The sequence below is a fragment of the Uloborus diversus genome, chromosome 8, assembly GCF_026930045.1.
Source record: "Uloborus diversus isolate 005 chromosome 8, Udiv.v.3.1, whole genome shotgun sequence".
Classification (NCBI taxonomy): domain Eukaryota; kingdom Metazoa; phylum Arthropoda; class Arachnida; order Araneae; family Uloboridae; genus Uloborus; species Uloborus diversus.
Genome location: NC_072738.1, coordinates 18,225,314 through 18,240,967, shown reverse-complemented (window position 1 = coordinate 18,240,967; position 15,654 = coordinate 18,225,314).

The following is a 15,654-nucleotide window of genomic DNA, read 5'->3' as shown; positions in this document are numbered from 1 at the left end:
CTAACGTTGTTTTGTTTAACTGGTTTATTTTTTTAAACGTTTTAATAGTTTTTAATAGCGTTATATATTTGCCGGGTTATTTTGCATTTTGATGTCACATTTTTTATTCTTTGCAGTCTCGCCAAGTATTTTTTTACTAGACAATTACGCATGAACGCGTAATTGCAATTTTTTTAAACATAAAGAAAGAACTTGCTGAACTGTGTTCTATTGCAATTTTATAAATGACTGGGTGGAATAATTTATTAGCATTAAAAGTCTATTTAAAAGTTTCATTTCAGTCTCGTTTGAAATGAGCTCATTCTAAAATTATATGATAAGTGTCCATTTTAAAACAAATTAATAAAGTTTCCTTCAAGGTTAGTCATTTTAACTTGGAAAAAGGGTTTTTTTTTTTTAAAGCTAGTAAAGACCAGAAATACTCTTTTAAATAAAAAGGTATTTTGATTTCTACACAAATTTTGAATTAAAAGTTATAAAAACAACTTTATAAGCAAAATAATGCAGTATGAAAGAATGACCGGACCAATAGGACTGGGTGTAATCTTGTAAGTTACAAATTTAGAATTCATAAAACCAGTTTTTATAATTTGCTTCATTACGAGTCGAGAACTGCTTTCTTGACACTAGTAAATACCCACAGTGTTTTTTGCTATCTAAAGGCTGTCAATACATTGTAAGTAATAGAAAACTTAAATCAAGTACATCAAATACATAGTTCAAAACACAACTCTGCTTCTATTTTTAATTGCTGACTACCAGATTCAAAAGTGCTCATTACGAAAATTTACCTGCGCTTTTTGTTGCGAGCTTCTTGAGATACATGTTTCTATCATTGAAAATTGCAATCTAATGCATGTAAAATTTCGCATACAACTATTCAGCATCTAGCTACAAACCTGTCATATATCGTTTAAAAACTAAACTTAAAATAAGTTCACTTAAATCAAGTACCTCCAATACATAGTTCGAAACAAAAATCTGCTTCTATTTTTACTTGCAAAGTACGAGAGTCAAAAGTGCTTTTTATGAATATTTATCTGCGTTTCTTGTTGCAAAATTCTTCAGATACATGTTTCTCTCATTGAAACTTACAATTTAATACATGTAAAATTTCGCATACAACTGTTCAGCATCTAGCTACAAATGTGTAATAAATCGTTTTTTAAAATACATTTTTGAAGCTATATCACATTGGCATTGCGATTCAAAATTCTGGAAACAAGAAATGGAATAAGAAAATCTTTTCCAGAAGAATATTTCTTTAAGAAAAGTCATAAGTTGAAGTAAACTGAATTCTGTTATGCAAATAAATTATCCACTTTTGATTTTACATTGTAGTATTTACTTTAGTCATCGGCGCAGTTTTTTTGGGACTGGCTGCTTTATAGCTACCCACTCATGCTGCTCTCAGAAAAAATCGTCCAGGGTTAGAAATGCCTAAAGTAGATAATAAAATATTCATTCTAAAAACACATTTATGCCTTAAGCTTTTCACCGAAAGGTTTTCGTCAAAGAATTCGTCTGAGACATTGTTTATTCATAAAGTTTACATAAAATACAGAAAATAGATTTCCAGTGCCTTGTTCAAAAGGGAACGGTTGAATAAATGTCTATAAATGAATTGCTTATAAACAAATATTTTATATATGTTGTTTCACATAAAAGTGCACATTATAATTATAAGTTACTAGCTGCGTTGCCCGGTTTACCTTGAGAATAAAAATTGTGTCAAGTGACATGTAGTAGACAGGAAAACCTTCCGTCAAGTTAAAACATACCGCGAAGCCTTGCTGTACTTATGTGTTGCAAGAAGAAAAGAAAAATAATAACTTTTACTTCTAATTTGGAATTCCAGAGAGAATAATTTAACAAAATAGCGGAGTTTGGAGATTCTGAGTTGAAAATAGGCGGTGTATAATCTCGTGATTTACACTGTAAAAAATTCCGAATTGTTACTGGTTATTTCCGTGGAACGTTTTAGGATTTCAGTAGGTTTCACCTATTTCCCCGCAAAATCAAGTATCTTCGCAAAAAAGTTTCCTGAATTGCTAAAAGATGCACGAATGCAGACTTTTCACTTGTGTGTAAAATGATTTTTGCTACCAGTTTAAAAGTTGACTGATCGTGTTTATTAAGTATATCGGTGTTCAGCTCAGCTACGGCTTGTCTAGATTGAATAATAAGTCGCTGGATAGCTGCAAGGAATGTATTTGTTTCTTGCTTGCGCTAATGCTTCTGTAGCTTTCTTGGTAAACCAGGTAGGTTATAATCAATTACATTAAACCTGTTCAATTTTTCTAGAAAGTTCACGACTGGCTTTAACAGGGGGAGATTTCCCAGTATTTCGGTAAGGTTGCTGACTTTTATCGGAAAACGTTCCTGGTTTTTGTAAGATAAGTTACTGGTTGAAATTGGGCACATCAGCTGCCTATTATTTTCCAGGAACGTTTCTGAATCATTTTTACAGTGTATTATTATAAATAAACGTATTATTTATATTCTTTAATTCTGCGGCTTAATACTTTTATTTATACAACCATCTGATAAATTTGATGCTCGATAATAGTATATTCGACAATCCTCAACATGACATATAGGGGAAAGTGGGGTAAAACCGGGAAGTCGGAAGCAAACCGGGTACCCCCTTCTAGCCCATGTAGGCGCTGCAATCGTGTGGACTAAAGAGAAACTACCTTCCACCTAGACGAAAAGCAGCGGCCGTTAAATTTGAACGCAATATTGACTCGCTTCTTAAAATATTTGAGCAAAACTAGACCGGATTCTACTACGTTCCTGTTTCTGCAACAGTAAATGTTTGTAGCTCTCTTTGTACAACATTTTTTCCCTTCATTATCATTCTAAGTAATTGTCTGTAGCGATCTGTATAGTCACATGACGGCATTTTTTATGACAGCTGTACGTGCGAGGCAAAACCGGGTACTACCCCCAAACGCTAAGAGAAAGACGCAGCTGAAGGAGGACAGGAGTAAAGGAAAAACTCATTTTGACGGGCTCCCCATATAAGCTTCATCTTCAGGCAAAATTATAATAAAAGAAAAAGAAAAATGATGGAAATAAGACTAAAGATGGACGGAAGAAAAAATAACCTGAAAGAAGGACAAAGGAATAAAAGAAAAGGCAACATTATAAAGATGCCAAAAAGGAACAGACAGAAAATAAAGCGTCCAAAAAAAGGAAAACCGAAGGAGCAAATGAGGGATGAGTCCAGTGAAGAGTATGACAATACTGCATGCGTTTACTACAATGAGCTTTATTCGGACTCCGAGGGTGGTCAGGGATGGATCCAATGCTTCCAATGTCGTCGTTGGGCCCATAAAAGCTGCTCTGGGGCCAAAGAGGAAGATCGCAATTTTACTTGCGACTGGTTTTTAATAGGCCTTATATTACAGCAAAAAATTAAAGGTAAAAACAATTAAATGTACCGTCAACTCATCAATATGTGTCCTTTTATACTTATTCTGGTATGTTATGACAATAGTTAACATATGTCACTAACTAAAACTGGAACTTTGTAGAAACGTTTAAAGTTTTTTATTTTCCCATAGCAATAACATGTCTACCCGGTTTTACCCCACTTGTGGGGCAAAACCGGGTAAAATGACTTTTTTTACAAAAAATTTATTAAAAATTAAAAATCCAAAAACACTTATGGTTTTGAAACTGTGGATGCAGAAAAAGATAATTAGTGCATACTTTTGCAAAATTTTGTTCCTTTATGCTAAAAACTGTAATTTCTGAAAGTCTGCAAACTTGAGGGTCCTGGTTTTACCCCACTTTCAACTTTTCAACAATCAGGCTTTAATAATAAATATAAAAAACACCATGCAAAATTTCTTTTCCAAGCAATGAGGACAGATATTCAAATACTTTTAAGAAATTTAAATGCGAAAGACAGATTTTAAAAGCGTAACCATGGAAACACGAAATAAAATAAGTTTAAGAAATCAAATGCAAAAAACTTGAATGAAGATCAAATTTTTCGAACTTGATTTAAAAACGCTTGTAACTTTTCTTTCTTTGGAGATAGAAGCTTAATTTTCGACGATAGGTCAAGATAGATCTGGAGTAAAAAATGTCGCTTTTTCCAATGGTATCAAAAAGAAAGCTGTGGAACAAGTCCTTCACTTTTTATTAATGAATTTAATGAAGAAAGTAGTGCCTAAATTTCAGCCAAGTCTAAACAAATTTGAGCTGAAAACATAATTAATTCCCGTCGTAATTAAGTTAGAGCATTGAAACAAATTGTTTACAACGCGGAAAATTCTACTCTTTCTAACGATTCATAATATTAAAATGTGCAAGTAATTTTTCACCCCCATATTCAGGAATTTATATAAAAATTCTACCTAAAGTGGAATAAAAAAAGAACTATTCATCGATTTTTTTTTTCGAACTGGTCTGCAAACCTTTTCAGTACTTAAAGGAACAAACCGTAAAAATTTCAGCGAAATCGGCCGGGTAGATCTTGAGTTTTGCAAGTTCAAACACACAGACACTTTTTGGAGACTTCATTTTACACTATGTGGAGAAGATTCAGTAAAGTCTTGGGGGAAAATTCAACCGAAAAGAATGGGGATGTTTCCTTCAGTCGAAAATGCTACTTTTAGTCACTGAAATTGGTAGAAAAAGCAAAAGAAAAAAAAAATCATGATCCCAGAAAATACTTTTTTTCCCCTCAATATTTAATTTCTTTCATTATTTAAAACCAATATGTTTCATCGTGTGACATCACAAGTGATGAAATTCGAGCGTGTGGTTGTCTTTTCTGGCAAGTTATCGCATTTTAATGATTTTTCCACCGATTCTGAGATAATGCACAGCGTTGTTAAAAAAAATTACATCACCCGCCCCGCAAAGGAGAGGAATATCATGCCGACTGCATTCAACACACAGTCAAGCATCCCGTATCCCAGATGATTTGGGGATGCATTTCTGATCAAGGAGTTGTGGGCTTCACTTTGTGCAAGGAACAGTAAACGCTCATGTGTATATTGGCATTTTAGAGGAGAAATTGCTTTCTACTATCCGGGATCACTTTACTTCAGTTCCAAACGTCGTTTTCCAGGATGATTCTGCTCCGTGCCATGGAACAAAACTGGTAAGAAACAATTTAAAAACCTCTATCCTGCCATTAGACTTAAATTAACATGGGGTTAAGTAATTGTTTTCCTCTAAACTCACACGCAGGTTCAGAAATGGAAAAATGAGCATGGGGGTCAGCAGTTTGTCTTGACCTGGAAACAGCCCCGGTCCACGTCAACAATTATCGGATTCCTGCTGTTCAATGTTTATTTCATAAGTTTTGCAGAATTCCACATACATTCATCGTTAATCGGTTGACCAAAACTTCTCACATAATCCCATTGTTGTGAAAATTCGAGGATTGTGCATTTTTTTTTTTTTTTTCGAAAATCGCAAGTGAGAAATCAATAAAGAACGCCATCTTTGGGGACCTGTATGTCTGCTCAAGAATGTTTTGGGTAAATCTATAATACACGTATTTCATACTTCTTTTTTTATAAATTTTAACATATTGTTAAATTTGAAAAAAAATCTGAGACATGGATTCTACCTTTAGAAAATTCAAAGTGATGTAAAAGTTTTTCAGCTAAGCTGTTATCAATCGAGGAATCACTAGTACAGTGCCAATTAGACATAAACCTCAACATCCAAAGTAAAAGTTTTCTACCAGTTTTAAATTGTTGTATACTGTCTACATATTGTTTGATAATGCTGAACTGCAATCTTTTCACACCTGGTTCAAACATTTCAGCTGCTAGGCCCTTATATCTCATCGAATTCTTATTTCTACCAGTTTTTAAAATCTATATTTAGCTATATATATTAAAAAAAAAATTTTTCGTTGATGATAGTGAAGAGTATGCATCTCTAATTAAATACGCGGGCGAGATCAGATGTGTTGTTGCCTGCATCAAAGTTTATCTTGTATGAAAAGCCGTTAAAGTTTTATGATTTATAATAATACGGTGCCAATAGACCAAAAACATTCCTAACCTCAACATCTAAAGTAAAAGTTTCCCTCCAACTTCAAATATTTCTGTACAGTCTACATATTGTTTGGTAAAAAGTTACACCGCTTTCAGCGTCGGGTTTAAGGGTGGGGAGGGGGGAGGAAGAAGTTGGTAAATTAGCAGTTTTTTTTATCAGTTTTTCGGAAATATTTAGAAAACTATGGCGTTTAGAGCAAAAACTGCAATATACAAAATAATCTACCCTAATTACGAACAAAATGGTCTTAAGCATTATTTTGTTTAGTGAACGGTTCCAGAGTTACAACGGTTGTAAAAGTAGAAAATTTTCGCATTTTTAGGATTTTTTGTAAAAAAGAAATTTTAACTATTACGTAAACAGAAATAAATAAACAATTTTGTTAAAAAGTAATATTGTGCAGTCGCATTGTAGCCTAAAAGAAGCTAAGGCACCGCATGGGAGCCCACTAGGCTTGACCTACCCTCATCGAGTTTCCTAAAGTTGTAACCATATATGAAGAGCAAAAGTTGTAAATAAAACGTGAAAGTAAGAATTTCTACCCCTTTCACATGAACTAATCAGGATTGCCAGGGGTTGAAAGGTGCTTAAAAATGAGCAACTTACCCTCATCGAGTTTCCGAAAAGTGAATTTCTAGCTAACGTTAAGGACAAAATTGGCCTTATTTCTCTCCTTACAATGCACTTGCAAAGAGACGGTTGCACATTTCATCAAGCATCGGGTGACGCTGACTTATTAATAGTTTTACCAGCGATTGGTAAAGCTAGGAATGGAGTTGCAGTTTGTGTGCTTTTGGTGATGATACGGACTTACTAGTCTTATTGCCTGTTCACACACCATCAGAAAACAAATTGAAAATGGTGGTACCAAAGAAAGGCAATCAGCAGGAAAAGATGTACATATTTCAGACATTCAGCGAGGCGTTGGAGATATGAAAGGTGCACTCTTACCAATATACGCCTTTACACGATGTGACACTGTATCATCTACCAACAAGACGGGAAAAATTTCACCGTATAGAACAGTACAAGCCAACATCGCTCTTCGTACAAAGCTGACCCCAGTGCAGTGGCTGACGGATTGAGAAGAGATGAAATGGAGGAATTGAAGACTTTCGTTCATGAAACCAAGACCTAGGGTCACTTGATAGATTTTTAAAGCAAAGCATTGGAAAAAATCAGGTTTCTTTCGCTTGTTTCACGCAAAACGGGCCAACCATTCGTCGTTGTTGACTCACGTGACTTGAGGTCTTTGGATCAGCTTTTGCTAAGCGAATGATTGAACTTGCTCTATCCATTTTAATTCCTGCTCTAAGTGCTGACGCAGGAAAGCATTTCCTTTTTGCGATGTTTGAAGCAAAAATACTGAAGATCTAGATAGCTTTCGCTATCAGTATTACTTGCAGGCTATTGCAAAGCAGCCCATACATTCACTGTACAAGTTGGCTGCCCTCCCCCCTTTTTCAGCAGCTTCCAAGCAGTATTCATATAGAACCTACCACCAGGTCCAACAGTGGCTGGATGAGAAAAAGAATCCGCTCCAATGTGGGTGGAAGAAGATTGGTGAACACCTGAGAACCAATTATAACAATGCGTTCTGCAGCTCTCCAGGAATTACTTTCCCACATAGTGTACATTTGCAAAGACGAAAATGCGTCCGTAACTGCGAGTGCAGAAATAGTGCACTAAACTGCTCAAGCATGTGCAGTAATAGCTCAGGTCTAGGATGTATTAACAGGAACACTAATATCATAGAAGAAGATCTGGAAGAGAACGGTGCTTTGTTTGATCAGGACTGAATACTGGTGAATATCTTTCATCAGTATGTCGCATGTAGGGATTGCAATACCGGACCAAAATTGCAATACCGGTATTCGATATTTTTAAAACCTGATACCGGAGTACCGGTATCAATACCGGCATTAGGAATTTTCCAAAAAATGATCAAAATCATATTGTTTAGCAGCCGCATTTTATAATTTTGTTCAAAAAGTGCAATATTTATGAAAACGTATTGTGAAAAATATAAAATGAAAAAACAAACATCGTAATATAAGATCAATAATAGAAAAACATAATGCATCTTATGAATTGTCACTAAGATGGGACCTCATCATAGTGCACAAATTTCCAGCAGTTGAAAATACTCTTTATAAATTCCCGCAGTGTACTGGTAATATTGCACGATACACCTCCTCTAATTGCCCCGAAATCCTTCTTCAAATAAGTCGGTCTCTTACCTGTTGGTTTGAATAAATCTTTGTGTGTGTGTGTGGGGAGGGGGGTTCTTTGTATTATGTGAATTATTATTATTTTAAAATTGTTATAACTTGTTGTAGTTTTTTCTTCGAGAAAGTATTCATTTCCAATATATTAACATCCTTTTCAAGGATTCTTTTCTTGATGATAATCGGTTTGAGTTTGCGTTTTATTAACCCTTTGGTTTGAAATTTACGATGAATTTAATTTAATTTGATCTTTTTTTTCCTTTTATTATTCGCTTTTGTTTTCTTTTCAAAATTCTTTACAATTATGTAAATATCTGAACGTGTTTTCCAGTTAATTGCGCCTTTCCTCTATGTTAATTTTCAAGACACTGAAATATTGCCAGATGGTATCTCGCCAAGAATACAGCTAAATAGCGAGGCAGGACAGCACACCAATGGTGACAACAAATTACCATTTATTAAACTCACAAGAAAACTTTTTTGTATCAAAATTCAGTACAGTTGTGACAAATATTTTAAAAAGTATATAATAGTATTGCAGCAATTGATGGTTATAATAAATTGTTCATAGCACAAATACATTTGCAATCATATGCAACAACATTTTACGAAAGGGCAAGTGCGTGATCAAGGAAATGGAAAAAATAGTGACATGGTGCACACAGACACACAAAAATGGGATTCATCACACCATTCAGTGATAAAAATATCATTTTGTAATCTTTCGCTTCTTTTATTATTCGATATTCTTATAAGTACGTGCTTTTGAAGCCAAATCTGTACAGCTTCTGGTAATATCTCACCAAAAGAGAATTGTACATTAAAAATAACAACAGATATCTAATAAGTTAAATTGAAAATTCTTTAACTAAAAACATTTTATCATTTTCAGATAATACCGAAAATCCCGTTATTTTACCCCAGCTAATACCGGTATTACAAAATTGCAAAATAGCTCGAAATACCGGTATTCGGTATTGCAATCACAAGTCGCATGTAACGATCTACATTTTTTATTAAATATTAGTATTGCACTCAGTTTACGAATTTTAAAAAAGTTTGATGAAATATAGCTGCAATATACAGGCAAATATGTATGCCTCTTTTCTAAAGAAAAAACTTCAAAACCTGCACTTGTAAAAATGTTATGATTAAGAAAGATGTAATTATAAATCATAATTGTTATGCATTTTTTTAGATTACTTTGTGTACTGCACTTTTTGGGCTAAACGCCAGTTTTCTAAATATTTCCTAAAAACTGATAAAAAGTACTAATTTACCAACTTCTTTCCCCCCCTCCAACTGAAAACGATGTAACTTTTTACCAAACAATATGTGGACTGTATAGAACAATTTGGAGTTGGAGAGAAACTTTGAATGTTTGGATAGGTTTTTTTTGGTCTGTTTGCACTATTATAACTCAAAAAAATGTACGGATTTTCATCCAAGATAATTTAAACTTCGATGCAGGCGCAACGTTATTGTTCTCGCCCGCTTATTTTAAATGAAATTTGGATTTTCACTCTAAGAACAACGGTGCGAATTTTTTAAAATATATATACCTAAATATAGAGCTCAAAAAATTGGCAGCAATAAGAAACCGGTGAAGTATAAGGTTTATGGCAAAAGACATGTTTGAAGCAGGTGTGAAAGGATATTTTTTCCGAAAAATCTAAAAAAAACATCAAAAATTTCTATTTTAACACCCTCCGTAACTCTGAAACCGTTTACTTAATGAAATAATGCTTAGGACCATTTTGCTCGTAATTTAGTGTAGACTAGCAAAAATACCCGGCGTTGCCTGGATTAGCAATAATTATGAGAAACAATCGTTACTTGCATTTGTTTTCTGTTTTAAGTGAAAGAACTTAAAACACACCTTTTTGACGTGATTTAAAATCTAGCTTCTTCCTTACTCATAAAACTAAAGTGTAGCAGTAAGTAAAAAGAGCAAAATAGTATTCATTTAGAAACGAAAACACGAAATTTAAACGTATACAAATTTGACGAATTTCCGAAATATGAAATTAAACTTCATATGTTTAAAAAGATTTATCAGTTAATATTTATTATTTTTTTTTACATTGAGTCTTACCTTCTCTGTATGTTTATTGAGAACGAACTGTTTAAAAAAATGTAGCCGCGCGCCCGTGATCCCCTTAAACTTGCTTTAATTATTTTGGAAAATTTCAATTATTGTGGGTTCTTGGTGCGATTTAAAATATTACCGAATTTGCGGAAATCGTTTTGGGATACCTTGGATAATGCTCCCCCTCCTTACTTTGTAAAACGGTATGTTACTAATTTTTGTTAAAGAGATATTGTCACCATATGCTAAAATACTTTTGGTCACCATAAAATGACGCTAAACAATTTCATCCATAATGTTTCCAAAATAAGTAGTAAAGTTTGGCGTTGGTTTGAATTTGTGCACAAAGTCACATTAATGGAAGTTTTTGTGCTGTTTATGGATTTGCCTAATTAAGTTGCTGGATTATTTTACAGTAAAAAAAAGTTTTTAAAGATTCTTTGATTGGCGATATTTTGTTTACATTCTGAAAGCTGACAAACATTATTACATAGTCTTTGGCTTCAAAAACCGCGACAGTTGCAAAACTGCCAAATGCATCCGCTAATGAAATCTTTCTACATAAATTTTGCCGAGGTTTCTGCTGTGAGATTGGATAATGATTAAGTGTCCAATCAGCACAAATAATTATAAAAAAATCCAGTAATTACAATTGAAGTTCCGTTTAAATGGAAAATAATCAGCCAAATCTAATTATTATTAGCCAATCTTGGGGAAAAAACGATACTTTAAGATTTGACTTGAGAAAAGCCTCAAACAGTCAGACGAAACACAAAAATATTCAACAATTCTAGCTTTGAACTGGGAGTTGAGATGATACACTAAAAAATGAATTGTATTGAGGAAAGCCTGCGAACATGGAACAAAAAAAGCCCATAACTCGTTTTTCATACAACTTAGAACTTTCTAACAGATGCCTTCAGCAGAAAAATAAGCGCTTTCGATGGACACATAATTTTAATATGTGCACGTATTTTTTAATCGTCATGTTGGGGCATTCATGCGAAAATTTGGACAAATTGGAATAAAAAAGGAACTATCAATCGGATTTTTATCGAACTGGTCTACAAACCTCCCCAGTACCAAAAAGAACAAACGGTGAAAGTTTCAGCCAAATCTGCGGGGTAGTTTCTGAGATCTTAGGGAACAAATTTACCAAAGTCCATTTTTATATATATAGATTATTACTTTGTGTACTGCACTTTTTGCGCTAAACGCAATAGTTTTCTAAATATTTCCTAAAAACTGATAAAAAGTACTAATTTACCAACTTCTTTCCTCTCTCCCTTTAAAACCCTCCCTCTGAAAACGATGTAACATTTTACCAAACAATATGTGGCTGTATAGAACAATTTGGAGTTCGAGGGGCCCATTTTTGGTCTATATGCACCATTTCTAAGTCATTAAACTTTACGGATTTTCATTCAAGCTAACTTCAACCTCGACGCAGGCGCAACGCTTCTGTTCTCACCCGCTTATTTAATTAGATATTCGACCTTTTGCTGCAATACAACGACACAAGACAAGACAAGACATTGAATTTTCACAGGCCTGGGTGAATACCCATTTACCTGAAATCGATTAGGGTGAGTGGGGTAGACAAAAATGTGCGAAGCACACAATGCATGAAACATAAAAAGGGGGGGGGGGAGGAGAAAGCTTATGGCCTCGCTAGGGCTGCGAGGCCGCTTACGAGGGCATCTATTTGCTGTTGCTGGGCCTGGAGCTGTGCGAGGACCTGGGTAAGGAGTGCCAGGACCTGGCTGGAGTCGGGGGCGGAGAGCTGCTGCAGGGCGACTGGTCTGGGAAGGAAGTCCGTAGTCCTGGGAGCTGAGCGTGGAGTCCTATCTTTCCATGCGTTTCCAATCTGTGCAGAAAAGGTCCTGGGGGGCTTGGGTTGACGGGGTTTTGGTCTTTCAGGACAGACAGGAGCATTTGCAGGGTGAGGGCCGCCGCACAGGGCACAGCAGGCTGGGGTAGTACGGTCCTTAGTACAGTCGAATGTCCTGTGTTCCTGGGCACATTTTAGGCATCGTGGGGAGCGATGGCACTTGGCCGCCGTGTGGCCAAAGCGCTGGCATCTGTAGCACTGGATCACTGTGGTCTTGGGTCTAAGTCGCTCCACCTTGATCCGTAGGTAGCCGATGTTTCCGACACCGAAGACGTCGTCGGCCTTATCGTCTTTGTTAAGTACGGCCAGGTAAAGGGGCAGCAACCTTTTCTCTGGTCCTGTCTTCATTTGGAGAACCTTTACGACGTCGAATCCGTATCCTTTGAGATCCTGAAGAATATCCTCGGTAGGGAAGTTGTTGGGCAGGCCTCGGATTACAACCTTCAGCGGGCGTTTACTGGGCAGGACACGACTATGAAATTGGAGATTCTTCTCCTGCAGGTATTTCTCAATGAGGTCGATGTCATCTTCGAGGGCTGGAAAGATGTTGAGGTCCTCGCCAGTGATTCTTCCTTGGATGGCACCAGCGCACACTTTAGACAGGAATTCCAAGATACCAATTGGATTAGGGGGGTTGGCGACAGTGATGGGAGGCGGAGAACGTGCCTTGGTCTTTCTGGGAGCATCCTGGGTGGCCGAAGGTTCGGACTGATCTGTAACCATACTAGGAGTAGCACTCTGTAGACTGGCTGGTTCGTCATCTTTAGAGGAGAGGGTGGAGAACATGTTTTTGGTGGGGATAGCCGTCACTTTTTCCTTGGGAGGGCTCCGACAGGTTCTTTTAGCCTTAACGAAATCGTTCTGAGTGGGCAACTCCTCGTCGCTTTCGCTGTCGAGGGGGATGTCAGGGGGAAAGAGTCCGTCTATCTTCGTTTGGTTTTCCTTGGCGAGAAGATCAGCATCATCGTAGATTTTTTGTTCTTCCATAGTCCAGGTTCTTGGGTCGGTCAGACTGAAGAGGGCGTTGAGAAATTCTTGAAGGTAGTCCGCAATGCCGTTTAGAGTGGGCTGGTCGAAAGCTTCAACGTATTTTTCCTTGGTTGCCAGGAGATTAAACTTGTAGCGATCAAGAAGTTGTTGGAAGCGAGTGGATATTCCCTTTTTAATGGTACATGGGTATTTCTTCCTAATGGTAGCCAAAGACATGAGAGAATCGGGAGAAGGCCAGGCGTTGAGCTGGGGGACGGTTTCGCTGACGGGAGTTACCCCGCCGGCCCTGACAAGGGCCTCTACGCCGTTATCCCGAGCTGCGCACTGTTTCTTCCGCGTCGAGGGCATAGGCTTCGGAGAACGAGAGAGGAGAAAAAACACGTCCGACAAGGTCGGGCGCTCGGCGTGGAATGAATCTGAAAATGATACAACGGATTGCTTTTCTTTTGATTGCTTTTCTTTTAAATATACATATCAAAATATAGAGCTTAAAAAACTGGTAGCAATACGAAATCAGTGAAGTATTAGGTTAATGGCAAAAGACATGTTAGAACTAGTGTGAAAGGATTGTAGTTCCGATGGTTTACTTATGAAGAATCTTAACAGAACAAATTCTGGAATTATATATATTTTTTTAAATTTTTTTACTTAGCGTATTTCTTTATAAAAGCAATATAGTTACTCCGTTAGCTTGTAGATGGCGCTGTACAACACATAACTAACTAGTCCGCCATCTAAAAGTCAAATGAATCATCATTAACAAAAGTTAGCCTTTACACACGCATACGTTTTTATTCGTGATCTATTATCCTCACTGAAGTTTTTTACGACTAATCATACTAAGTTTAAACAAAAGTCCCAAATTTATTTATCATTTGGCAAGAGCAATAAACATTTTAAACGAAATTCTTGCGATTTTTTTTCAAGTACACAAAAAGTAAACGAAGAAAATAAAGTTTTTTTTGTTTTTTTTTTTAAAAGCAATAAAGTTTTCTTTATGATCTCACTGTGATAAATACCAGTCCTAATTTTCTTTGAATATGTGATAGAAAAGTAATCACACTCATCTCATTTATCATGAAGAGGCATTAACCGAGTTGGAGGCAGATGTCATCTCACTTAAGCTAAGAGTGCCCCCAAGCTAGTAGCTAAAGTAAATTTAGCACACCAGCAACGGGGTCCGAAATTTTAAAAGTATTATTTTCTGAAAGAGCATGCTTAAAAACACAGGATCTGACCCTTTTTTAAATGATTCGACAAAGTTTAATATTTTCGAAAAAACTATTTTTATCGTTGCCCAAATTCAATTTCTTTTTTTAAGCTTCTGCACATGATATCATAAGTGATGAAATGCTGTTCACTGATGCCACTAGCACAAGCACAATATTTAATTCGCCTCTTTACTCATGTGTACCGGCAACCATATGGTTGATAGCAAGCGTAGAGCGCAATATTTCATTCGCTTCTGAATTATTATAACGTGGAAACGCGGTAGACAGCAAGCATAAGCATTCAGCGTGCCAGTGGATTACGCGCCAAAGTCACAAAACGCTTATGACGACCTAAAGACCACGTCCTGTTTGAAAAATCGGAAATTTAAAAGAATTAAGTGAAAATTAAATGTTGGGAAAATGGAAGTATTTTCTGGGTCCATGTTAGTATTATACAGTGAAACCTCCGAATAGCGGACAGTCAAGGGACTAGAAGTTTTGTCCGTTATTGGGAGGTGTCCGCTATTAGGAGGAACTACTTAATTTACCTTTTTCAAAATGGACTGTTGTTCCCTTTGTAGAACACAATCGAAACAATTGCGAAAGGTTTGCTACATTTTACATCAAGTGTAATTAATCTGTTTTTTCTTAATAAAGGTATACTGACAGCACATACTTTTCTTAAAAAGCATTTAATCAATTAAAGTAATCAGTTAAAACAGTTTGACATCTCTTTTTTGCATTACCAACGGCGGCGATTCGGCGAAGCAACCCCCTCCCCCCACACACTTTTTTGGTTAATTTACTTATTTTATCTCGAGTATCACTATTGCATGATTGACAGTTTTCAATATGACCTTGAATATGGGAAAATCTTTTTCATGTCTAAAAATTAAACAACCCAACGAAACCACGGCGCCATAAAACCGACTACTACCGGCGCCGGTCTGCTCAATTGGAACTCCCGAGAGCCCCAGTTAGAAAAAGCGCCCAGTTTCCTCTTTTTTATCTTAACTTTTGAATAGTTATTGTGTACAAAATTCATTAAAATCTTAAGAAAAACGTACGTTAATTGTTAGACTGACATGAGTTTTCTTTCTGCTTCAATAAACTCAAAAATAGCCGTTACAAAATTATGACTTTTTTTTCCTTTTTCATTTTTTGCTGCCCGCAAAGTTCTTTTTTTTTTTCTGCCCCAACTTTTAAGCCCCA